This window comes from Castor canadensis, chromosome 14 (assembly GCF_047511655.1).
Source record: "Castor canadensis chromosome 14, mCasCan1.hap1v2, whole genome shotgun sequence".
In the NCBI taxonomy this organism is placed as follows: Eukaryota; Metazoa; Chordata; class Mammalia; order Rodentia; family Castoridae; genus Castor; species Castor canadensis.
The window spans coordinates 9,244,023-9,256,915 of NC_133399.1; the positions used below are offsets into that span (position 1 = coordinate 9,244,023).

Below are 12,893 nucleotides of genomic sequence, written 5' to 3' on the forward strand. Positions count from 1 at the left end.
TCTCAGGAGGGACAGTGACATGCAGGGAGCATGGGAGGCACCAGGCTTAGTCGAGGGGCAGAGCAGAGAAGCCTTTCTCATGGTTTTCTTGGAAAAGAAGTGGCTCTTAGGATCATTTTAGGGTTCTGGGGTGGAGAGACTGCCATTAGTCATCCAGAGTCCTGGGGTAATTGGGACAGGAAAGGTGGCCTGGCACATGAAAGCTTTGAAAAGGAAGTGATTGGTGTATGAACTCTGGAAGACTCCTTGACTGTGTCTAGGAACTGCTTAGACCCAGGAGGGTCTGTCCCCTCAAGGTCAGCCATACCACAGATATCAGGGCATTAGAAATAGGGGAAATAACCCAGGCAATGTGGTGCCTGCCTGCAATCCCAGCTCTTGGCAGGAGGATAAAGAGTTTGAGGGCAGTCTAGGCTACATAGTGAGACTTTGTCTCAAAAAATCAATGGGCTGGACTGGCAGGGTGCCTCAAGTGATAGAGTGCCTGCCTGAAAAGCATGAAGCCTGAGTTCAAACTTCAGTACTGCTGAAAAAAAACCAGCCAAGCTGGGGGTACAGCTCAGTTGTGAGTACTTGCCCGGCATACACAAAGTCCTGGGTTCTGTCCCTAGCACTGAAAAACAGGTGTCCAGGGAGCAGCAATCGCCCTCTGGTTCCTGGAAGAAAAGGCTGGGGTCCACATGTTGAACGTTTCTTGGAGGGCACAGGTTTGACAAGCCAGCAGGGTGAATGGCAGCCCCAGGTGACCGGGTAGGGGATGGGGAGGAGGCATTGTGAGTGGACCGGAGAGGGGCTGCCTGGCAGTGCTGTCTGTAGAGACAGTGGAGGACGGGCCACTTCGGACACCATGCCCGCCCCCACTGTCCGCTGTCCCTGTTGGTCCAACCATTGGGAGCCACTGATGAATTGCTACTGGTGAGCCTTCTGGACTCAGGTCCAGACACACGGGTGGCAGAAGTGACCATGCGGCCATCCTCACTGTAGGGGTTTTCAGATAAGACAAAACCATTGTCACCTGGTCAGGGGTGAGGCATGGGGTCAGGGCCGAGGCTGTGCCTTTCCTTTCAGTAGACCACGTTTGCTTCTCGAATCTACATGGTATGTGACGTCCGTGGTGTTGGAGTCATTAGTCATCAGATGATAAAAGTCTGCGGGAGGTTCTCTGCGAGCACTACCCCATCTTGTATGAGGGACTCAGCATCTCAGCTTTCACATCCCCATGGAGTCCTGGCGCTGGTCCCACATGGACACCAAGGCATGACTGCATTTGTGACATGTCATGGTTTTTTGCCTGCAGGGTCTCAAAGCCTCTTCCTCCCCGGAGGGAGCGAGTTGGGGGTGGGGTGGCCCCCTCCTTCCCCAGAATTGACCTGTGGCCTCTTGTCCATCCCCCCAAACCAAGGGCTGCTGGGTCCATGCCCTGAGCTCTCCTGTAGGCAGTGTCTATGGAGGACATCTCAGTTCCTCTTCCTTGCTGAGGCCACAGCAAGAAGTCAGGAGGACTTAGCTCCGAGCCAGCATGTGGCCCGTTTCTGTTTCCTCCTCCACAAGTAATCTACAGGCTCAGGGTTGTGGTCTGCATAAGCTTCTCACACTGTGCGGTAGCTTGGCACAGAGTGCGTGTCTTCCTTCTTAGTAGGGTTTCACATTTGTAGGACTTCATTTACCAGCAGTCGATCCCAACCTGAAAACAGTAACTGGGAAGATCCAAAGGCAATGTGTAAGTGTTTGGACTCGCTCTCCAGTCTGAGCAGTATGATGGTCTCTCACTGTCCAGCTCTGTCCTCCAGCAGGAATCATCCCTTTGTCCAGTGTGTCCACTCTGTATGCGGTACCCTCCCGTTACTCTTTTACCACTCATCTTGGTTTGCAGGGCTTGGATTCAGGGTACCCCTTGGGTATTTATTTATTTATTTTATTTATTTATTTTTTTGGTGGGACTGGGGTTCGAGCTCGGCTTTGTGCACACAAAGCAGGCTCTCTACCTCTTGAGCCACACCTCCAGTCCATTTAGCTCTTGTTAATTTGGAGATGGGGGAGGGATTACAGGCATGAGTCACCAGCGCCTGGCTTGTTAGTTTTTTTCCTGTGCTTGATTTGCATGTTCAACTTTGCCATAGGTATATATAGATAGGAGAAAAGGTCTCTGTAGGATCCGATACTCTCTGCATTTCAGGTACCGATTCGGGGGGGGTCTGGAAATACACCCCCCGCAGACAGATAAGTGGGGAGCTACCATGTTGCACCTATGTCTGCCAGGTGGTAGGAACCAGTCCAGGCAGCCAGGCTGTATGTGGGCCAAATCAGCACAAAGGTTTTACTGTGTGGCACTGTCACCCCAGAGAGGTGTGGACAGACAGACAGTAAGAGAAACATAGCCTCTACGTGAGCAGACTGCCCCTGAGAACAGCAAGCCCATGGGGGGAAGGCCAGGAGATGGGAAGGCCCCACCTGAGGTAGGCCTGAGGGAGGCTGGGGGGAGTCATGTGGCCGTCCGGGTAGGAGGCTCAGCCAGTGCAAAGGCCGGGAGGCTGGCCTGTGGTGTGTCAGGAGGGAAAGTGGGAGCCTAGAGGGCGCTGGAGGGGCCAGAGTAGGTGAGGGAGGGCAGAGCAGGAGCACAGGGGCGGCGGGTGAGGGACAGGGCCCAGGGAGCCCAAAGAATCTGGGTGACGTAGGTCCTGAGCAGAGCTACGGAGTGTGAACAGAGGCCAGACCCAATCTGGCTGAAGGTCCTGGGATTGCTGTGACTTTTTTACAGTTCTGGGACATGGGTGGAAGCCACTGATGGCTCCACTGTCTTCCCAGCAGGTGGCCAGGAGCCATGATGGGTACAAGGCCAAAATGCTCACGCCTGGCCCCCAAGTCCAGGATAAAACAGTGAATTAAGTCTGTGAATGTGAATGTGGACACAGTGTGGACTGATTGAGGGTTTTGCCAGACAGGCCCATCGCCGTCATAGAAGGCAGCAGGTGGATGAATTACTGAGCCTCACACAGGTGATGTGCCCTGCCCTAAGATGTCAGCAGTGCACGACCAGGAGGCCTGAGTTCAGGGCACACCTTCCCCTGATCCCCTCCCACTTCCACATTGTGGTGTCCCTTTCCTGCCCAGGACCCCACAGGGCTGACTGAGTTTCCTGTGGTCGTCATAACCCAGCACCACAGATCCAGGGGCTTTGAGCAACAGGCGCTAGCTCTCTCGCAGTTCTGGAGGCCACAGGTTCAAAATCAAAGCCACGCTTCCTCCTGCCTCCTCCAGCTTCCCGTGGCTCTGGGCGGTCCTTGGCCAGTGGCCACCTCCCTCCAGGCTCTGCCTCTGCTGTCGAGGGCACTCATCTGTGTGTCTGGTCTTCACATGGGCTTCTTATAAGATTTGGAGCCCCCCATGCTCCAGTATGACCCCATCCCAGCCAGTTACATCTCAAGAGACCCTTGCTGTGGTGTGAGGGTCCCCAGAGGGTCCCTGCTGGAGGTTGGGTCCCTGGTGGAACAATACTGGCAAGTGGTGTCTAGAGCAAGGTGATCAGGTTGCGGGGACACTGTTTGTGAAAGGGATTAATGGTGGTCTTCCAGGGTGAGGGAGTTCTCACGAGAGCGAGTTATTAAAGTGAGCCTGCATGGCCCTTCTATGTGCAGCCTGTGTTAGTCAGCCTTCTGCTACTGTAACGTACCTGAGGCAAATAACTAAAACGCGGAAAGGTTTATTTTGCCTCACAGGTTTTGAGGTTTCAGTTTCTTTCAGGGGGAGGTACTGGGGTTTGAGCTCACGGTTTTGCACTTGCTAGGCAGGTGCTCTACCATTTGAGCTGTGCCCCCATACCTTTTTGCTTTGGTTTGTTTTTCAGATAGGGTCTCACATTTTTCTGTGATCCTCTTACTTGTGTATCACCTGTAGCTGAGATTACAGGTGTGCATTGCCATAACTGGCCGTTAATCCATGATTGATTGATTAAAGGTGTTGCTTTGACATCGTGGCGGGAGTGCATGACAGTGGAAGCTGCTTGCCTAATGATGACTGGGAAACAGAAAAAGAGGAGGGCCAGGAACCCAATATCCCCTTGAAGGCCATGCCTCCACGATCTAACTTCCTCTCAGTAGGCCCCAGCTCTTACAGCTCCCACCACCTCCCTGTAGCAGCACAGGATGGGGCCATGTGTTTAACACATGGGCCTCTGGGGGACATTCAGGATCCAAACTGTCACCTAACTGGTGTCCTTTCTATTTCAACAGTATGTTGTCCCACAGCCAGGGGTCCTTACCAGAGACCAAACACACGGGGCTGCCCAATTTTGGAACTTTTAACCTCCAAAACTGTGAGCTAAATAAACCTCTTGTCTGTATAAAGTACCCAGGCTCACGTGTTTTGTTACAGCAACAGAAAACAGGTCATTGGACCCTATTTCATAAGGGTCACATTCACAGGTGCCAGGGGTGAGGATGTGGACATAACTTTTGTGGGCAGGACACAAGTCAGCACACAGTAGTCCCTGTGGAGTAACAGCTGGTGACATTTGGGGCATTCATCTCTGAGGGCTGCCCTGGCTTCACGGTCCTCCTGGAGCTCTGAGCCTGCATCCGGTTTCCTGCAGTGCCCTCAGGGACTGGCACGCTGTCCTAGACGTCGTCAGTGGCGTTAGTCACCCTGCGTGAGTCAGACCCTGATCTCGCCCAGCTGCCTCCTGAGGCCTCCGCCTCAGTTTTCTGTAGCAGTTATGAGCTACTGGAGGGTGGTGCCTACACTGGGTCACAGAATCCACGTCACAGTCATAATCCTGTTTCCTGGGGCGACTGCTTGCAAAGAGATGAGGAGGTTTTCACTCAGAGCTGGGTTTTTTCAGCGTGGGCACCGCAGGGACCTGGGGCCAGGTCGTTCTCTGCAGTGGGGCGTCCTGTGCATTGAAGGGTGCTGGGTACCATCTTTGGCTCCTCCACCAGGCATCAGTAGCACCTCCCTCTGCAGGTGTGTCAGCCAGAATGTCCCCAGACACTGCCACTGCCCCCCCAGGGACAGAGTCTCTTGGTGTGAGAACTGCTGCTGTAGGGTCACCCCATGAGACCCAGTCACTGGTAATTTCAGGTGCTGAGTATATAAGTGTCACTCCTAAGTCCCAGCCATTCTGAGCGAACCTAAGGTACTTCCTGAAACCAGGACCAATTAGTTCTTACATCTTCTGGCCCACTAGTTGTCTGGCTTTGGGCCTCATAGTGTTCATCCATCATCATCTCTGAGTCCACACAGCAGCTGTGCCCATTTTAAAGATTCAGAAACCGAGCACCAGAGGGATGCATCAGTATGCAAAGGTCCTGTGGCCACTGTAAGAAAATACCACACAAAGTGGCCTCACACAAGAATTTCTTCTCATGGCTCTAGAGGCCAGAAATCTAAACTCAACCTGTCGGCAGGGTCAGAGCTTTCCAGTTCCCAAAGCAGAATCCATCACAGGCTCTCTGTTGACTTCCGGTGGCTCTGGTCGTCCTTGACATCTCTTAGTTTGCAGGCACATCTCTCCTTTCTCTGCCTCCATCTTCAAGGGGCCTCCTCCACTCTGTGTGTTTCTCATATCCTTCCCTTTATTTTATTTTTATTTATTTACTTTTTTGGCAGTACTGGGATCTGATCTCTGGTCCTTGCTCTTGCTTGACAGGTGCTCTGCCACTTGAGGCACATCGCAGCTCCTCCCTTTCCCTTTAAACGGATGAGTGACTTCATCTTGAGACCCGTATCTTAATTGCATTTGCAGACACCCTCTTCCCACCCAAGGTCACATTCACAGCTTCTAGGGCCAGTACTCGATAGCTCTTTGTAGGGGTTCACAGGTCACCCTGCTCTAGGTGGATTCCCTAGTGGGCACACCACAAGCAGCTTTGGCCACTCCAGGGTCCAGGCCCTGCCTGTGCCCTCTCCTCACACTGTCTCTCTGTGTCTTTGTGAAAATTCACCCACCCCAGGAGGAGGAAGGCCGAAGATCCCCACAACTTGTGACGCTGGGGACTTTTTCTCAGCTCCTGGAAAGGAGAAGTCGAGTTGCTCTGAGGTTAGGGCGCATGGGGCACCCCCACCTCCCAGGCGTGGGTTGCAAGCCTCACCGTGCAATTCTGACCAGAAAACAGGAAGGGAACGCTGTGGGAGGCTGGTCCCATCAGCTGACGGGTCAGTTCTCTGTAGTCAGCTATGGCCGTCACCCTTGCAAAGGGCCTGGTGACACCTGGAACTGAGGGGGCCTTGCCTGGCTGGTGGGTGGCAGGCCCTCCACACCGTTCCCAGCTCTGGAAATGAGGACGCTTTGTTGTCTCAGCTTAGCAGGGTGGCGAGCAATGAGCTTGGGGACCCTTGCCCATCAACGGCCTGGTGGCTCAGATAGAGCAGCTGCTGAGCTGGCCACAGACCACGCCCTGCCCCCTCGTTGCAGACCTGGGAAGCTCTTCTCAGGGCAGGGTGCAGGTGGGGGGCGCCCTCCGTCTTTCCCTGGTTCGAAGGCATCAGTTGGCGAGCACACGGTTTCATTCTGAAAGCAGAAACGAAATAAGGACCCTTGTGCACCGGGCTGTTTTCCCAAGGGGCCCAGGCCTCCACTTAGCCAGTGGCCCAGCCTGTGCTGGGAGAGGAGACTGAGAGTCAGTGACGGTGACAAGCTGCTGGGTACACAGAAGCTCCCCCAGTGGGCACAACCAGACTCATCCTTAGAAGCACTGGGACTCCTGACCAAGGAAGGACCCCAGCTGCCCAGACACACCCTGGGGTCCCAGATGAGCCTGTCATGAAACTAACTGTGGTTCATGCCCATCAGGCCTGGCCTTGAGTCCCGGCCTCCTTAGGGACCCCACAGACCCAGCCTGACTGCTGGCACTATTCCTGCTGTCCACAGTACCAGGCCACCCTACTGGGCAGGTCACCCAGACCCCGTTGCCGTTACTGCCATGCTTTGCTCTCGGGCCACTGGCCCAGGCCCTGTCCCTCTCCCTGCGTCTGTTGGGCGAGGTATGGACAGGCCAGCCTCTGCCAGGAATCGGGGACATGGTCTTGTTACATCCTCACCCCGTCCTGATATGAGCCGACTGACCACCCTTGCCTTACATGAGGAAACTGAGGCCAGGGTGGGCGGGAGCTGGGTGTGTGCAGCTCCCATGTCTGCCTCTGGAGTCAGGGTTCTTGTTTAAGAGCTCTGAGGTTTACTGAGACCCGGCTCGCCTCTTTGCAGGTGCAGCTCAAGGCTGCTGTGGTGTGGCCCTGAAGGTGTGTGTGTTGGAATCTTGGCCCTCGGGTGGTGATGTTGGAGGTGGTGGGACCTTTAAGAGGAGGGGTCTAGGGGAGGTCCTTAGATCACGGGGGGTGTGGCTTGCAAATGAATTGTGGATTCCAAGTGAGCTCCCTCCAGTGTGGTGCAGCCAAGAGGACCTCACTTGGCTGAGCCCAAGCCAGTGCCGCCACCCGAGTGCCAAAACGGTAAGCTGGCCGGACAAACCTTTTACTTTATGAAGTTACACTCCTCAGGTACGTTGTTGCGGTAACGCCACACGGGCTAGCACAGTGACATTTGATATGTTCCAGTTTGTGCCACCCCGCCTCTATCGGCTTCCAGAACATTCATCCCCCCGAAAGGAGCCCCCATCCCTATCAGCAGTCACTTTCCTGTTCCCTCACCCAGCCCCTGGCAGCCACCAATCTGCTTTCTGTCTCTGGATTTGCCTGTTCTGGACATTTTCTGTTAATGGGATATCGTACTGTAGGGCCTTTTTTGTCAGTTTCTGCTACTCAGTGTCATGTTCTCAAGACTGATCTACATTGTAGTGTGTGTCAGTGTTCCTTTCCTTTTCACGGCTGGGTAATATTCCATTGTGTGGACAGACAGACCACATTTTGCTCCTCCACTCGCTGGTCCTATCAGCTTTTCGTTCTTTGCCTGGCTGACTATGTAGTTCGGTTTATTCCAGGTCCCCGGCTCCTCCCTGCCCCATGCAGGCCGACATCTGTTTCTTGGTGTCCCCCACCATGGGGTGGTCCATGTGGAGATGATTCCCTGTTGACCCTCAGGGTCGCTGCTGCTGAGAGTTCCGAGCAGGACCAGGAGCGGGGAGGGTGGTAAACACCTAGGCACACCCGGGCCATCCATGTGCCAGGAGGCCCACAGCCAAGAGAGGTGGCCATGAGGGTGGTCAGTCCATGAGCCCCAGAAACAGACAGGAACGCATGTCATGACTCCCCAGATAGAAGTGCCAGAGCCAGGCAGGAAAGGGAGCTGTGTGAGCAGAACCGGCTTCAGGGCTGAGCCAGGGTGGAGGCTGAAGTCCGAGCAAGGGCAGGAGCCAGGGGAGACAGGGCACTGGCCAGAGATGCCTGCAGGAGTCTGGCTGAGGGACTTTGAGCAGCTGAGGGCACGTCCAGGCTGGACTCAGCACTGGGAAGGAACTCAGAGGTCCTCACCACCCCCTGGCTCACCTTAGAAGGCCATCTGGTGGCATAACCCAGCCAGAGAGAGGCAGGTGACAATCTGAGGCACCTCCTGGCCGAGGATGTACCTTCCCTTCTCCTGTTGACCGTGGAGGAGGTGAGTTGGACAAGAGAAGTGAGTGTGGAAGACCAGGCCTCCAGGGACCCCACCCCTGGGTGTGGGCCATAGTCAGACAGTAGGGGCTTCTGATGGGGGTGGGGCCTCAGGAGGTAGAAGTCACTGGTGTCCTGAGCCAGCAAAGGGAGGTTGGAGAGTTCGCAACAAGAGGAGTGTGTACTCACCAGGCATGGCAGCTCATGCCAGTAATCCCAGCCACTCAGGTAGAGATCAGGAGGATCACAGATTGAGGCCAGCCTGGGCAAAAAGTTCATGAGACCCCATCTCAACCAATAAGTCAGGCGTTGCGGTGCACCTGCCATCCCAGCTACCGGGAGGTATAGGTAGGAGTATCTCAGTCCAGGCCAGCCTGGGCAAAACCTCAAGACCTTATCTGAAAAATAACTAAAGCTAAAGAAAGGCTAGGGGTCTGGTTCAAGTGCAAGGCCCTGAGTTCAAACCCGAATATTGTTGGGAGGGTGGTAGCAGGGCAGAGCCACAGACACAAGGTTGTGGGACGAGCCTTTCAGGTCCATCTGTCAGACCTCACAGAAATGCTGAGGGACGAGGGGGCGTGTGTTCTAACCCATGTTGGCACTTGGGGTGTCCTGTGCGCTGTGGGTTGCTGTGTATCACCCCCCGCCCCCGCCTGCTAGATGCTGTCGCACCTCCATCCTCATGGTGACAACCAAAACGTCTCCAGATGTTAGCAAGTGTCCCGGGGATTAGAATGGCCCCTGTTGAGAGCCGTGCATTTTAGGCCAAGAATGATTTAAGTATCACAGATGTCCTCAGCCTAATGGCTTTCTCATCGTTAGGACTTGGCAACATGGAACCAGTGAAGTTAGAATCAAGCCAAGTAGGTTCAGCGAGAATCTTGGTGGGGTGACTGTGGGGGGAAGCAGAACCATGGGGGGCCCGGGAGGAGGTGGCCGGTGCCACTTTTCACCCTCCAGCCAGCCAGAGCCCAGCAAACGCCAGTCGCTGTCCACCCACCACCTGGCAGGTCCTCGAGCTGCCAAGGACGAAGCGCCCCTGGGGAAAGGAGTGTGGGCCTCCCTGTTGACCCTGAGGGACATCTTAGAGTCTTTTATTTCTTGTTATTCATGGTGCTGGGGACGGAACCCAGGCCCCCCACATGCTAGGCCGGCGTTCTGCCCCTGAGCCCCCGCCCGGCCCCGGAGGAGGATTTTAAGAGTCCAAAACCCGCAGTCAGGACGCGGGGCCCTGGGTTCCTCGCAAACACATGTACAGTAGTCGCCCCTTGTCCGTGGTTTTGATTTCTGCGGTTCGAATTACTGTGGTTAACCACGGTTCGAAAATATTAAGTGGAAAGTTCCAGAGACCAATAATTCATCAGTTTGAAATTCCGCGCGGTTGGGAGCGGCGTGGTGAAATGTCACGGTGTCCCACGAAGCATTCCCGTGCGTGCTGTGTGCATGGATGGAGAGACTGTGTACAGACGGTCAGTCTGTCCACGTTCACAGGCGTCCCCGGGGGTCCCAGGGTGGGTCCCCTTGGATAAGAGGGGCCTACTGTGATGAGAGAACCTGAGTCAGTGCAGGCTCCGTGAGTGCTGGATTTTATCAACCCCGGTTCTCCCGTGGTGACTTGGAGCCCATGCCAGGGGTTGGCTGTGGCCTTCCTCCTTCTGGAAGCATTTCTCCGAGAGGAGACAAAACAGAGCCATCGCAGGGACAGTGTCTCATTCTCAGCAGTCAGAGTCCCCTCCTTGGCAGAATCTTGACACATTTCATCAGCATTTGCTTTTCCTGCTTCTTTTTACCTTTTCTTTCATACAGCTCTTCATTTATTTTTAGCGTCTTTTATTAATTTGTGGTTTTTTTTTTTGTGGGCATGCACCAGGGGTTGGCAAACAACAGCGCGCAGATTAAATCTGCCAGTGCCTGTTTCTACAAATAAAGTTTTATTGGCACACAGCCATGCCCACGCATTTACATATTTCTGGAGGCTTTCTCCTTACCAGGGTAGCACACCACGTCTTTTTGCGTCTTTGTACAGTGTGGATGGCAAATCTGAAAATATTTACCACCTGCCCTTCGCAGGAAAGGTTTGGTGAGTTCTGTGACTATTGGCCCTTTGTATCTGTGGCTTCCATATTCACAGACTCAGCCCACTGAGGATCAAAAATATATGAGAAAGAAAAGTGTGTCATGGGGCTGAGCATGCAACTCAGTGATAGGGTGTTTGCCTCGCACCACAAAAAAATCCACGTCTGTACACATACTGACCATGTGTGGGCTTTCTTCCCCTTTGTCATTTGTATTAGTCTTTTGTTGCTGTGACAAAAGACCTAAGATGAACAACCTAAGAAAGGACAGTCGTGGTTTCAGAAGTTTCCTTGGCTTTGGGCCTGAGGTGAGGCAGAGCATCATGGTGGCAGGAGTGCGTGGCAGAGGACGCAGAGGGAGGGAGAGAAGGGCAGGTGGGGCGTAAGGACAAGGCATAGTCCCAAGGACCCACTTCTTCCAGCTAGGCCCTGCCCCCTACTGTGTCCACCACCTCCCAGTCGGTCAGCTACTGATGGTGTCAGAGCCCTCGAGATCCAGTCACCTCTGGGCACTGCTGCACAGCCTGGCGGGGGTGGGGGGGACACCCTCAGATTCAAACCATAGCATCATTATTCCCTAAACGATAGCATTTCCATCGGATCAGGTGTTGTGTGGCCTCGGAGGACACACACAGGTTCTGTGCCACGCCATGGTGTAGAGCATCCCGGGATTTGGTGTCTGCAGTGGTCCTGGAACCAACCTCCTATGCCCGAGACGGATGACTGTACTTCTGTGTGCACGCAGAACATTCTGGAGCCCTGTAAAGGTGACCTCTCACCAGATGCCTTCTGTGTGGCTAGTCACAACGCCCCCCTTTCCGAATGTAAGGGAGCTAGTTCCAAACAGCCCAGGTCCCCAGCTGAGCTCGGTCTGTCTTGGATCTGTACCATGTACACATGTACCATGTGTGTGACGTGCTCCACCCATGGGGTCATCAAGCAGTCTAGGTGTCGGGAAAGGAGGCCTCAGATGTAAGCATCCCATAGTGTTCACAGAGCCGGCCCTCTCCCTGTTGGTACCCCGTGGACAGCTGGGAGTGGTTTTACAGTGTGCGTGTCGGTTTGTGGCCAAGGGCGGCAGGGGGTGTGTGGGGTCCCCTCCCTGTCTTGCACCCTCACTAGCTGAGATTCACCGGGTCCCTGGGCCCTAAGATTCCAGCTGCCTCCTGGTCTTCATCCTGCCTGCCAGGGACACATGGGAGAGGACAGAGGGACAGCAAGGCTCAGAGAAATCAAGACGTCCTCTTGGACTCTCCCGCCAGCCCAGGGAAGGGATCCTCTCCGTGTCACCTCAGCACTGATGTTTTGAAGCGAATGGAGCCAGACTGGAAGTGCGCGTCCAAGGTCACGGACACCCTAGAGGAAGCTGGCTGGTATCTGTGGTGACAGACATGATTACAAGCTCTGAGAAGCTCACAGGACACAATGGAGCTCGCAGCCAGGGGAAGATGGAGCCAGAGGCACCAGCACGAGGCGGAACTGCTCCTGGCCTGGGAAGTGGGATGGCAGCTGGGGAGGAAGTGGTCAATGTGACAGGGCAGTGTGCCCAGCACTGGGGCCTTCTCCCCAGGACCTGGGACACACCAGCAGCCTGGGTGGGTCAGAGGTGCTAGTGCCTCCTGGGTGCCCCTTGTCCATTCATGTCCTGCAGATCTCGAGCCATCTCTGTGGACAGCTCCATAAATGGGCTGGGCCCTGGCACTCTAGAATGACCCTAGGCCATTTCAGACAAAAGAAGAAGCTATATTTTGGGGAATCACCGCATCTAAGAGAAGATTGAAATTACAGGGTATATCTTAAGGACCCAAAAAGGGACTCCTTGGGCTGGGTGTGGTGGCACACGCCTGCCATCCCAGCACTCTGGGGGCTGGGACAGGAGGATTGAAGGTTCCAGGCCAGCCTGGGATAAATTGTGAGACCTTGTCTCAAAAAAACCAACCAAGCAAACAAACATAAGCTGTTCTTGGGAATTGGTGGAAGATGAAAAGCCTAGGCCTGGGTCCGGAACACCCTGCGCTTTCCATATATCCTGGGGTGTTGCTGCACCTGGCTTACAATGCCAGGTCCCTCTGCTCATCTCTCTCACACTCCTACTACTTTTATCGAAGTCTGGTCCAACACCCGTCCACCAAGGAACCTGGGGACTTGACTTGTGCTTCCTGGTGATCAACTCCCAGTTGTGCCTCTGTCAAACCATCTCTCAATAGGCCCAGTGGGCACCCAGTGATGTTTCCTTATGGTGACCTCAGCAGCCACTGGCCAGAGCCAAGCCATCAC

General features: G+C 54.5%; 1 protein-coding gene across 19 annotated transcripts in view; it reads left to right on the top strand.

The window, feature by feature from the left end:
- Nucleotides 1-12,893, top strand: part of Myo9b (myosin IXB) — a 94,556-nt gene that overhangs the window by 22,824 nt on the left and 58,839 nt on the right. The gene's annotated exons all lie outside the window — the stretch shown is intronic.